Below are 13902 nucleotides of genomic sequence, written 5' to 3' on the forward strand. Positions count from 1 at the left end.
ATTACTAAGGCCTCTCCATGCTGAACTCCTGATTTGGTCAGTTATTACTAAGGCCCCTCCATGCTTAACTCCTGATTTGCTATGTTGTTTCTCAGGCTACTTAGACTGAGAGTAGCCCAACAGTAAGCAATGTTTCATCTGCCTGTCGCTGAATTTTCTCTCATGGACGATTCTACCACATCCCTCTGTTTTTCTTTTTATACCAGATCGGTCTTTCTTTTCCTCACTCCACCCATCCCTTCCAAATCTTTATCCAATTGTGCATATCACCCTCATTTTATTTAAACCATAATCCCTCATGTCTTCCATTCATTCTCTCTCCATCTCTCTTTCTGTTCATCTCTCTGTCCATCTCCCTCTCCATCACTCACTCTCTCCTCTTCCCGACTCTCTGGCTCTGTCTGACCCCAATCCCTCTCTCCTGTCACATTCCCAGCCACGGTTTGCAACACAAATTGGATTCTTTCCCAGGTGCTAGGGTCAGCTGTCTATTTTCAGGCTGAAAGTATAGAACAGGGGGACAGGTAGGGAAGAGAGAAATAAAGAAAGAGAGAGAGAGAGAGAGAGAGAGAGAGAGAGAGAGAGAGAGAGAGAGAGGAGAGAGAGAGAGAGAGAGAGAGAGAGAGAGAGAGAGAGAGAGAGAGCAAGAGGGAGAGGCACAGAGAGAGCAATAGAGAGAGAGAGAGAGAGAGAGAGAGAGGGGTGTGGCTGTGATGTGAAGAGGAAAAGCTTTCTATGGATAACGCACTGGCCCGTCACACATCACACACGTGCACACATGGATAAAGTCATTCGACCCTGCATGACTGATCGCACACAGAGCAACATGTCAGCAACGATCCCCGTCCGCATATACAACACGTTCAAGTCACTCAAGATAAAAACACAACGTTAATCATGCTTGCTTGGAGACCTACTTAAATGTGGTTTTCTCATTGAAAACACATCGTACATGCGTCCCATGGCGTCTTATCGCCGCTCAAATTAGACTAATTCCACTAAAAGCCTCTGCCTCTATAATTAAAGTGAGTGACCCGACACCACCATGTACATTCCTTTCCTTCCTTCCTACTCTGTGCCCTTGTCTCCTACATCCTATCCCCTCGCTTTGATGTCAAAACTGATGCCGCTGCTTTCGGTAGTCTACCGTGCGTGCAGGTGTTTGTTGTGCAGGCTTATTGTAACACCTCTCCATCGACCTGTCTCCACCTCTCTCTCTCTCTCTCAAGTTCTCCTCATTGAATGTCTCTGTGTTGAACTGCAGACGGACCTCACTGACGGTGGCGTGAGTTCCTGGGTTGCAGGACGCCGTGTCAAGTCCAACTTGTCTCTCTCTCTCATTAGCAAGAAGTTGCTAATGAGGTTTCCATTAATCACTTTGTCGCCAGTCTGTCCCTCTCGCTCTCTCTCTCTCATTCCTCCACCCCCACCCTCACTCCTCTCGTCTCCTTCCTCCCCCCCCCCCCCCCCCCCCCCCCCCCCCCCTCTTTAACTCACCCACTACCCCAACCCCCACTTCCATCTCCGATCAATCAGTCTCTTCATTGATTATTGATGGGGGGGGGGGTGCAGGCAAAGTTAGACAAGAGTTCCATTACGACACAAAAAAGGACAAGTTAGACGCTGTGGTTAGGTTAAAAATAGAGTGCAGACGAGAGAGAGGGATGGAGAGAGAGGGAGGGAGGGAGGGAGAGAGGGAGAAGGAGAGAGGGAGCGAGGCAGAGAGAAAGAGAGAGAGAGAGAGAGGGAGAGAGAGAGTATTTCAGGAGCAGATAACTCATCAGATCCGGGATCAGTGATGAAATAGACTGGAGAAGGAGAGCGATTGGCTGGCGAAGAATGGAAGGAGGAGGCGGGACCAGTGGTGCAACGAGTGGACATACATTCAGAATGATTTCACTGTGTTCTGCACAACAGGTTGGGTATGCTGTGAACCAATGTGTTCTATGAGGAGATGCAGCTCGCCAGAACTTAACATGCGTAAAGAAATCAGCATTTTCTTGATAGTAACACAGACAGCTCAGCCCATACCTAGAAACCTCCTGTTTAAAAGTACAACTTACTCATGGTAACAACCTTCGATACACTTCCATTAATCGACAACTCCTCAACTTTATAGGCCACTGTGTGGTGTCTGAGAAGGGACCGACAATGGGACACGGGTCGCAGTGCCAAAGTATTTGTGAATGAAAGAGTAAACAGTGACTGCCCTACAGTCACACCTTTTGGCTCAGTACACTCACTAAGATTCTTCTTAGTGTGATCAAGGGAGAGTAACTTAATAAAGCAGGGTGGTAATTGAACTCGAGGCTTTTGTTACTGCTGCCTCCACACAGATCAGCTGCCTTTCATGTAGATCTAATTACAGATCAAGAAGTAGGGTGTGTACGCATGTGCCCATTCATGTGTGCCTGTTTGTGTGCATGCATGCGTGTGTGTGTTCATGTGTGTGTGTGATTGTGTGTCTGCCTGTGCGAATGTTAGTGTGTGTGTGTGTCTGTGCATGTGTGTGTGTGTCTGTTCATGCATGTACGGGTTGGCATATGATTCTGTGTGCATGTGTGTGTGTGCATGGGTGTGTATATTCTTGCGTGTGTGTGTGTGTGTTTGTCTGTGGGTATGCATGCGTATGTGTGGGTGTGTGTGTTTGTGTGTCTGTGCGTGCATATGCATGCGTGTGTGTGGGGGGGGTGTGTCTGTGTGTGCGTATACATGCACGTGTGTGTGTCTGTGTGTGTGTATGCATGCGTGTGTGTGTGTGCGTCTGGATGCGTGTGTGAGTGGGATTGCGCTAGGGTAAAGGCTGTTTTAATGACAGGTGAAGTCTTGGTTAATGTATAGGCAGCTGAGCCAGCTAGGGGATTATGTCGACATGGATACCAAATGTCTTCGCAGGGTCGGAATGACCCTCATCATTTATTTGTCTGAAAGGAACACAAGAGCGACCACATAGAGGATGTCACGGCCACGGTCGCCGTGGCAGCAGAAGAGCCGGCCTCGTTGACATTGACATGTGCTGATCCCCGCGAATGGACACCAGGCGGACTGAACCCTTGAGGTACCGCAAACATGCAAAGCAGACACGCATGCGCCCACACCCACGCACGCACACGCGCACACGCACCACACACACACAACACACACACAACACTCGCACACACAGACAGACAGACACGCCCCACACACACACACACACACACACACACACACACACACAATTAAATGCTCAATTAATTGCCACACACAACCAAGAGGCATGCATCAACTGTGTACAGCAGCAGGTAAACAACGTTAGTCATGCTATAAAAATTCCATGTTTATTAAAAAAACGGAATCAGCGCAACCCAATATTGGATTTCATTTTGGGTTACAAAGCATGAGTATTTGTCCCATATTGTAAAAAACAACACACACATTGGGGGCAGGATAGTCTGCTGTCTGGCTAGGGGGTTTGACTCCAGGCTAGGAGGTTTGACTCCAGGATAGGAGGTTTGACTTCAAGCTCAAGGGATCGGGGTTTGATCCCCCATGTGTCCACGGCTTACCTACCTGACAACGCGTATTTCTAATCAGCTGTAAACCGCTTGGGAAAATAGAGTATCTGCTAAATTAGTAAGGGGCCAACCTTCTGGGCGATAATTATACATAATAGAAAATGTAAAGATTCCATATTCAATAGCATCTACGTAAGCTGTGCTGAGTCAATGATGCACAATGTTGTCAGGCGCTCAAAATAAAGCTGTGGCGAAGAAGTAATTGCTATTTTGCGTTTTGGCGGTATTTGAGGTAAGTTGCGTAGGAGGCTAAACCCATCACTCGGAAAGCCATTCAGCAGCGCATAGACACATACGTAAGAACAACGCACGCATGGTGGGTTACGCGTTGAAGTCACAGCGCTGATGTAAGCCATGTAAGCCCACACTCCCTCACCCCTGGGGCTCATGTCGACTACACATGTTATCCTACAATGGAATAATTAAGGCAGCATGTTGTAGCAAGCTCTCGTATGTTGTTAGGACACCGCCATGCCAATCGCATCCCGTTTGTATACATTTATGAAAGAAAGAAAGAATGCAAAAGTTTGTTGTGTAGTTCTATGCCAATGTCGTCCACTGACACCAGGCCAAAAGGTGAACTCCCCAGCTGTTCTATACATCATCTTACCTTTGTATTTCACACCACCTAGCGTCCATAATTGCTTTACATTCAGAAATTAGGTAAATTCGATATTACTGGAGGTACATTTTTGACATGACAGCTGAATGTCGTTTGGGGAATGCGTTCGTCAGCTGCTACGGGGAACAGAGGTAATGTTTGGTGCCCCCTTGTGGAATGAGTGATTTTAACATCCAACCTCCAGTGACTCTTCGACCATGATAACAGCTCCTCCAACGACTTCGCGGAAGTGTTTGTAATATTGAGATCGAATCTCTTTGGTGGTATAAAATACTACCGGACAAAGATTTATAGAAATCCTACCCAGAAAGACACGAGCTGACGAACATGAAATCCAACGTTCAGTGTTAAAAGACTTTATTAGACAAGCATTAAGAGTAGTCTTAATGTCATTGTCAATTGAGGGTAGAGCCCTTCATTTCTTCACCTTTGACATCAAATACCATCAATCATATATTAATGAGTACAATTATATGTATCAAATATATCATAGTAGTTATAAAATGTGTTAAATGGTTAGAATATAAAACTTTAATTGGCACATTTGAAAACCACTATATCCCCAATTTCATGAAACTTATGGTCTGAAACAAGTCCTTACAACACACAGACATGATGATGTGCTCATATTGGTGCTCTGTTAGTTTTTAGTAAACAACTGCAGCAATACTATTTCCAAGAACAATCTTTAGAATCAAGGTTACCAGGAAGTAGTTATCCGTGGCAAAGTCTTCCTTCCTGTGTCGCTATTTTAAGCACAACTCGTTTTCTAGCACATTCAGGTTGCCAGTTTTTTTTAAACTTCGGCAAAAACATCAAAATAGCAGCGATGGCGAAGAAACGCAACGGGTGGCGATCGAAATCAGCAGGACGGCGTGACGATGGTGAGCGGCTGGCGGTTGCGCCCGTGCATGATGGGCCAGGGGTTGAAGTACGGGTACACGGGCTCCGTGAACCGCGCCCCCCGGAACGAGAACAGGTGGCTCATGTCCGCCGCGTCGTAAAAGGACACCTGCCCGCCGGCGTAGTCCAGGTACACGCCCACTCTTCGGGGCGCCCGCGGCGGGTGCAGCGCGCACTCCTCGGCGTCCGTGCACGCCTCGTACTCCCCGACTCCGTCGCCGCCGTCCGGCGGGTCGCCCCGCCGCCCCATGGTCCAGAAGCCGTCGTCCGGGCACAGGCTGATGACCTCCTTGCGGTTGACGGAGGCGGTGGCCACGCCCAGGCCCCAGGCGGTCTTGGAGCCCACCTCCACCTCCCAGTAGTGGCGGCCGGCGGAGAAGGCCTCGTAGCCCAGCACGATGTTGTAGCGCGTGAAGCGCTCGGGGTTGTCGGGCAGGTTGGGCTGGATGTCGCCCACCCAGACGCTGCTGCGGCACGGCGACACGCACAGCCGGGGGTAGGCCGTGTCGGGGTCGAGGGTCACCGCCGTCATGGCTGAAGGGGGAGGGGGGGGGGGGGGGGGAGAGGGGGGGTTAGCAAGCAGTGTTTGATCAGAAGGATTCAGGAAAGGTTGTGATGGATCAGAAATGTGTGATTTTGTTAGTGTGTAGACCTGGGCATTGCTAGTTGTTAGGGTTTGAGTTTAATATCACAACTAGCAAACTCAACATAAACTCAAAATTATACGAGTTTGAATCGATCTTCAGTCCGTCCCCATTTTCCAAATTACAAAATACTATCGTAAGTGTGTGTGTGTTTGTGTGTACCTGGCTGAAGCACAGAGTGCATCTTCCTCCAGTGCTGTACTGCAGGGGGCCCATGATGTCCCCAGAGTGCAGGTCCACACTCCCCTCTAGGGGGGGCTCAAACAGACTCTCAGCCCTGAGTGAGCGAGCGAGAGAGAGAGGGAGAGAGTTATTCATACATCAACCACAAAGCCGAATATGACTTTAATCTGATCAGGTCAATTAAATAGCGTAGGGCAGGGGACTTCCTAAAGCGCATGCATGATTTAATAAAGCGTGTGCGACTTATAAAACGCGTTATAAAAAAATGACTTCAATGTCATCTTCCGGCTCAGTAGATTTAGAAATAACCATGGGCAGGCATTTAACTTTGAATTGTTGTCATCACTCTAAAGAAATTCAACAAAACATTAACACACCAGTTATGGATTAATAATGATAGTGTGCCCTGGAGTGCCCTGGATTGCGGTCACATACCATATGAACCCTTTCATCCTCCCCATCCCTCCATCTGTCTCTGTGATTTGATGTGCTAGCTCTGTTTCAATGTCTGTATTTCAACAAGGACACGTGGCCTGATGCAAGCTACAGAAACTCCCGTGACGCAACAGACGCATGTCACAGCCCAAACTCATTATGGACTGCCAGGTCACTTCTCAGCGCTCCAAAGAAGAAGAATGGAAGCCTCGGTCAGCTTGTATACACAGAACGCTCCACTAGAGACATTCCAACCAACATTCCCCCGTCTCCTTGCTGCACCTGAATCCGGTCAGTGTTTGTCTAGCAGCAATCCTGATCGCACACCAGAGGTGAGTCACTTTGATAAGAGCCCTAGCCGTCTGGGTCCAATCACCATCATTAGGTGAGAGATTAGGGAACATATGGCCCGCTAAGAACCTGAGACGTTAGCTGGTTCAGATAAGGTTAGCGTTTCCCTGACTCACCCTCGGATGAAGTCTTTGAATCCCTGAAAGAAAGCAGAAGAGGGGCTCATTACAACACTTCAACCAGCTGTTTCAGTCTCTTCCTCACTTAAGTCATCACATTTTGTTTTGTGTTGTAAATGTTGTTTGGGTTTGTATTGTAATCGTAGCTTTGATTTGTAATGTATTTATTTATTCCATTGTTTCAGCTTTAATTTAACTAAATTATTATTATTATAATATAATCATTCATACATATTAATATGTATTATGATTCGTTTTGTAAAATCTAAGTGGGTCTCTCTCCCTACCTTGAGCTGCTCCGGGCTTTCCTCCTCCTGCAGTTTGAGGCGGAGCTCCTCGGCCCTCGTCTCCAATTGGCCGATCTGCTCCGTGGCCTGCGTCAGAGCCTTCTCCAATTGGTCGAGCTTGCCCTCCTTCTTCTCCCGCAGGCTCTCCTTGATGCGCTGCTCCTCCTCGCGGAGGAACCCTGAGGAGGTCAAACTCAGAACTGACCTGGTGCTCCAGGTCGTCTGCCTGCTCCTGGGGGCCCGGGGGGGGGGGGGGAGGGCAGTGTTAGGAGAGTCCAGCAGTTATGCTGATCACTGCAGAACCTCTGGGAGAGACACTACGGAACCAAGGACGACAAGGGGCGGAGCTACGCTGTGTTCTGTTCCAAGAACGACAAGGGGCGGAGCTACGCTGTGTTCTGTTGCGTTACGACTACGATATAGATATTCTACTCAGGAGCGACTCATTTGTGGACTGAGTGGATGAAGCTCAGAAGAGGATTTCTAGAGCAGCGAGTCTACACAGTGGTGGTTTAAACCTTTACAGACACTTGTTTGCTGTTTAGTAGTGCTGGCTTTGTTTGTCAATTATGGGCTAACAGATCCTCGCCTCCCGCGTCATGATCGGTCGAAACAAATATGAAGGGAATAACACCCAGATTAGAGCTGGTCTGCCATCAGACTTGAGACATGGTTCTTAGTGTGTAATCTGCGAGACCAGTTCAGAGGGGATCAGACTCTACAGTACGACACTAGACACGGTTGGACGAAGGGGTTGGATGTTTTTCACACCAAATTAGGAATCTGCACAGCTTTTTGGCAAAAGGGAATTAAGTCAAATGTTTTTGTGTTAAGATATAACTGCTTACTGACTTCGTAGTTAAACATTGAAATAGTTAAATTGGATTTCGATTACGTCCTCAACCGTAGGTGTGCTTGTTTTATCGGCGCGTCAAAGGATTCTAATCTCAGCGAACGTGCTTTGGTTGATTTAAACTTTAAAGCATTTGTCAATATATTGACCGACTCAAACAAGCAATTTCAAACACTTCCTCTGAACCCTGTTTGCCCACATCCTGTCGCTTGCGGAAATAGAGAAGTGAAAAATGACGATTGTGTAAAAAAAATGTGACACAAAGCAGGCTCATCCTAAAACCTACAGAGAACCAAACACACACACCATGTGTGTGTGTGTTTAGATTGGCGCACGCACACACACACACACACACACACACACACACACACACACACAACAAACACACACACACACACACACACACACACACACACACACACACACACACACACACACACACGTGGTTGTTTTTGTCCTCATACATGCAAAAACAATCTATTAACAAAAAATACATATTTCAAATTACCTTATCTCTAACCCCATCTCCTGCACCTTCCCCCACACACCTACCCACATACACATGCAAACACAGAACGCCTACCTACACACACACATCACAAAGTCTGCCAACATTTTGAGTGTATACACACTATCAGGTTAGATGTTATGTGTATATGTGTATAGTGTATGGCAGTATAAATAACAATTCAAGAACAATTTTGTAAATTATAATTACTATTATGTTATTATGTACTACTGGCTAGGGACATTGATTGGTTTATAGGGTAATATCTTATACGTCCATGGGTTATATGTGTTATCGGAGAATATGTGGATTGTAGGAGTCCTTCCAGACAACGTTTTCATCAAACTAGCAGGCCTCCAAAAAGTTTGGAAAAACCTAAATAAAAGTCTCACTTCATTTCAGTAAAATAAGTGAGTAGACTCTTTCCAGAGTAGCTGAAATTAGAAACAGCGTAAACTACATCGGGCCGAACATTGCCCGTGATTGTAAATAACTCAATCCAATAAAAACACTATCAAGATCAAGGCCTTGATTTAAAAGGGCTTTGAGAGTTATCTCATGTTCCACCCGGTAAGACTGAGTCACATCGTTTCTCATTAAAAGCATGACACAAGGCCAAGGAACACATGGTTCATCTGCCTTTCAACCCAGCGGAAGTGGTGGGCGAGTGACTTCCACCGACGCCACCAGACCTCAGAGCCCCGGCATTACCGTCACTGTGGGCCTCGATCGTGGGCTGACTAGTGGGAGGAGGAGGGCATGTCCCTCGTCACGTCCGTGCATACCAGAAAGACGAGTTCCACCCAAAGTGAGCCAGACGGACGCCTCAGTCAGCACACAAAGGCTGGAGGTCTGGGTGATTGTTTTCTTGCACGTTGGCAACGAGCTGGGTGTGTAGGAATGTGAGGGGATCATCTCCCAACGAGTCGCACACACATCATAACAACATGTATACAAACAAACACACACACACACACACACACACACACACACACACACACACACACACACACACACACACACACAGTTAAGCAGTCAAGCACACAAACAGCAAACAGTAAAGCACACAGACACAGAGTGAAACACACACAAACACAAGCATACACACACACACACACACAATGAAACAAATTCAAGCGAGCACACACACACACACACACACACACACACACACACACACACCACACACAGTCAAGCCGACGCAAACACACACAGGTTTAATACCTTAATATGGTGGATCGGGAGGATCACAAGGAAGCACACACACACAGACTTAATACCTTAATATGCTGGATCTTGTCATTTGTGTGTTGTAGAAACAGAGAGGCCTCCCCCACTTGAAGCTCAACCCTCTCCAGAGTGACGGACAGCTTATCCTGTGGGGGTGGGCAAAGGAAATATAGGTCAGGCTCACGACCACACAGCACATATCGGCAAGAACTAGCCTGGTGCTTTGTAAACAAGCTACCTGGATAGGATACAGGCTGCATCTAATTTGATGCCTTCACCAGACTCTAGAGAGAGAGAGTCATGTGAGGCAGTGCCATGGCAACCGAACAACCTGACGATCTAATCAGGAATGGGATTCTGTTCGAGCAAGTCATGTTAAAACACGGCGTGAAGTGTCGGAGCTCCACGGTATGTCTGCACATACTGGAGTGGGGCTGTAAGGTTAAAAGTTGGCGGAAAGTTGGATCTGACACAGGGCTGTTGAATTCCTGTCCGTCTCAAAGGGAGCCAGAGACATAGGCGGTTTTCATGCCCCACGGTGCATCTGTCTTGTTTTGTGGTTCATCCCGAAAGGTTCGCTTAAGGCTGTCGCTTGTCAAACGTCGTTTCATACATCAAGCAAAAACAACATTCCCATTTGTGAGTAATCTCCTTGCAGAGCCATTCAATTCGAGAACTAGTCCAACCAGATCTAGTTAATTTAATACAGATTAGAAAAAACAACAACAACACGTGACAGTTTGTTAAACACTCTCCCGAGTCACAAATCAAAAATGAAACAACATGTACTATGCCACTGGGTGGACCCTTTCCCTCCAGAGTGCCTTCCCAACACAGAGAGCGCAGACATTCCACCCATGGGAGGCCCGGGTCGTTAAAGACTACCTTGTAGTTCTCGAAGGCCTCGTTTATGGGGATGACATTGTGCGTCTTGTGGTCGCGGGACATCCCGCACACCAGGCAGATTGGGAGCTGGTCGCTCTCGCAGTACAGCTTCAACCTCTCCTCGTGCTCCTCGCACATATCGCGCTCATACGGGGCCAGAAGCCGTTGGAGGAGGCGACGCTGCTCATGCTGGAGCCCGCTTCCCGTTCCTCCGGGTCCTCGAGGTCCTCCCCGCCGCCGGTGACGCTCGCTGGCGAGGTCAGGGTGTCCCCCGGGTGGGCCCGGCGGACGCTGTCCACGACGTTGCATAGCAAGGAGTTGGGTCGCAGCTTGGACGTCACGGACTTTCTGCATTTGGGGCAGGTGGGCTGCTCGTCCGCCTTGGCCTCCCAGCAGTGGGCGATGCACACGCGACAGAAGTGATGGCCGCACTCGAGGATCACGGGCTCGCGGAACAGCTCGAGGCACACGGGGCAGGTGAGCTCCGACTGGAGCTCCTCCAGCGCGTTGATCTCCGACATTCTCCGGAGCGGTACTGCTACATGCTGGACCGCAGCAGGGCGTGCAACTAGGGAGTCTCTCAGGCTCTCGTAAGTTTCGAGGCTGCTCCTTCCTAGTAAACTTGACGGGAGGGCGTGGTCTTTGCTGTGTGTGTGTGTGTGTGTGTGTGTGTGTGTGTGTGTGTGTGTGTGTGTGTGTGTGTGTGTGTGTGTGCGTGGTGTGCGTGTGTGTGTGTGCGTGTGTGTGTGAGAGAGAGAGAGAGAGAGAGAGAGAGAGAGAGAGAGAGAGAGAGAGAGAGTCAGACAGACAGACAGACAGACAGATTGTCACGTAATAGTACGGAAGAGACGGAGGAAGGCGAGACGTGTCCCAGCAGGCTTTCAAATTATGCACCGTTTTTTATTCGTGTGAACCTTTCCACATATCCCGTTCATCGAAAACTGTCTGAGTACTGACTGACATGATATTTTTTGTTTTTACAAAAACAGAAGGATATAAGGTTAATTAAAGTCAAAGAACCGAATCAGTCAACTTTGTTTATGGATGTAGGCCTGTCTCTGAGTATCCAACATCTGGCTGTTGGCGCGCGCACACTCACACTCACACACACACACACACACACACACACACACACACACACACACACACCACACACACACACACACACACACACACACACACACACACACACACACACACTGTCGGCCTATAAGAAAGAAAAACAACATTCAGTATATTATTTCAACTGAGTCAGCATCCAAAGGTCCAACTTCCACTAAAGAAGAAGGGAAACCATAGCATACGCATTCAATTTAGACGCTGCAGTATTTCTGAACGAAGAAAAAACCCCGCAGCGTTGTCATTTCCTCCTCAATGCATACTGTTTACAGTGACGGTAAATAAGCTGATGGCCCAATATTCAACCTGTTCGTTTGTCATGACTGGAGGACTCTGACTAACCGTCAGTCATGTGTTCAGTTGACCTGAACGGGACAGTCTGAGATCTCTAATTAGGGCCAAGTGTCATGTGTGTAAGAGCTCGCTAGATGGCCATCAAGAGCCATAACCTTCCTCATTGCAGGCGGGATAGTGGTCTGGGCGGTCAAGGTCTAGGTTTGACCGCTCGATGTACCGCTGTAGTCATTCATGAGGAAAATATCTGATCCATCAATTATAAAGTATAAATAGTAAAAAGTATAATAGCAACATTCATTGAGTTATCCACCTAATTCCATTCTGAATCTCGCAATGTATCTTTGGTCATTTCGACCAACAATTTCTGTTTCATTCAGAAGTATAGCCCTTCTGATATTGTAAAAACTCCCATTTTATCTTTCCTTTCAAATACAACACACGTCAAAAACAAAAGACTCTCCTTAATTCTTCATAAAACGTTTATGTTTAAGTTGTGTTCATTAGAAATAAACTCAGTCTCATCAGGGTTGAAGCTGGCCAAAGTGTATTTAGCCAGCTCAACAGAATATACATGACAGCATACGTCCAACACTGATGTGGACTTCCCCTACCCAGAGATCTCAGTCTTATGAATGAAAAAGTTGCAAGAGAGCAGATATTTCTTGGATGCGTAACTCGTATCGATACGCATGATTGCTTCCTCAAGAGAAGGGAAACAAGGAAGTCAGCGCATGTTTTCGATCAGAAGGGAAAACAAAACTAGGAAGGTCAGAATTATTCAATGAGGGCCCCTGTGTTTGTGTGTGTGTGGTGTGTGCGTGTGTGTGTGTGTGTGTGGTGTGTGTGTGTGTGTGTGTGTGTGTGTGTGTGTGTGTTTAAGTGTATTTATTTGTACTTCCAAGAGCTTGATTTGAAAAGTTGTTGAACCTTATGCCCAGGTCAAGGGTGAGACCCATGTTGTTTCCCAGTCAAGGATGAGAAACACACACACACACACACACACCACGCACGCACACACACACACACACACACGCAGACACACACACCACACACACACACACACACACACACACACCACACAGACACACACACAGACACACACACACACGCACACACACACACACACACACACACACACACACACACACACACACACACACACACACACACACCTCTTGGTTTAATTTCCAGTCAGATGTCATTGAGATGCTTGACCTGTCCTTTCATTTGCAAAAACAACAAAATAACGAGTGGATCTGTGGCTCACCTCCGCTGGCACCCCGCACCTGCACCCAGGGCACCCATCTAGGGCTGATGGGTTCATGGGTCACTCATGACCCGGTCACACAAGAAGGAAGGAGAAAAACTAAACCATGTAGTTTCCCATGATAGTCTGCATTCCGGTCAGCTGGGAAAGTCTGATACAAGGGGGGGGGGGTGGGGGGGGGGGGGAGACTGTGGTGGTGTGTGTGTGTGGGTGTGTGTTGATGAAGTGATGGGGCTGAACAGAAACCAACCCAGTGGCTATAGATCGGTCAGTCATTATAAATACATCAGGGTAAACGCTTTCCACGCCACCTCATCTGGAGACGAGACGGGAGAGACAACGAGAGGGAGAGAGAGTGAGAGAGACAGAGAGCAAGAGAGAGAGAGACAGAGAGAGAGGGAGAGAGCGAGAGAGAGTGAGAGTGAGAGAGAGAGAGAGACAGAGAGCAAGAGAGAGAGAGACGGAGAGCCAAAGAGAGAGACAGCGTGTGTTGCTGCTGCTGTCGGAGTGTGCTCCTGATAAGGGGCTCGCAACAGCTGATTGGACAGAGGAAGGACGCATTTCAAAGCAATTGTGAAGAAAAGTGGCATGTAAGATTACATTGCGCATCAACACGCACACGCTCACGACACACAGACACACGCA

General features: G+C 47.8%; 1 pseudogene; it reads right to left on the reverse strand.

Moving 5' to 3' along the window:
- Positions 1 to 4516: 4516 nt before the first annotated feature.
- LOC115551934 (zinc-binding protein A33-like) lies at positions 4517 to 11221 on the reverse strand (annotated as a pseudogene).
- Positions 11222 to 13902: the final 2681 nt, after the last annotated feature.

The sequence above is a fragment of the Gadus morhua genome, chromosome 10 (assembly GCF_902167405.1).
Source record: "Gadus morhua chromosome 10, gadMor3.0, whole genome shotgun sequence".
NCBI lineage: Eukaryota > Metazoa > Chordata > Actinopteri > Gadiformes > Gadidae > Gadus > Gadus morhua.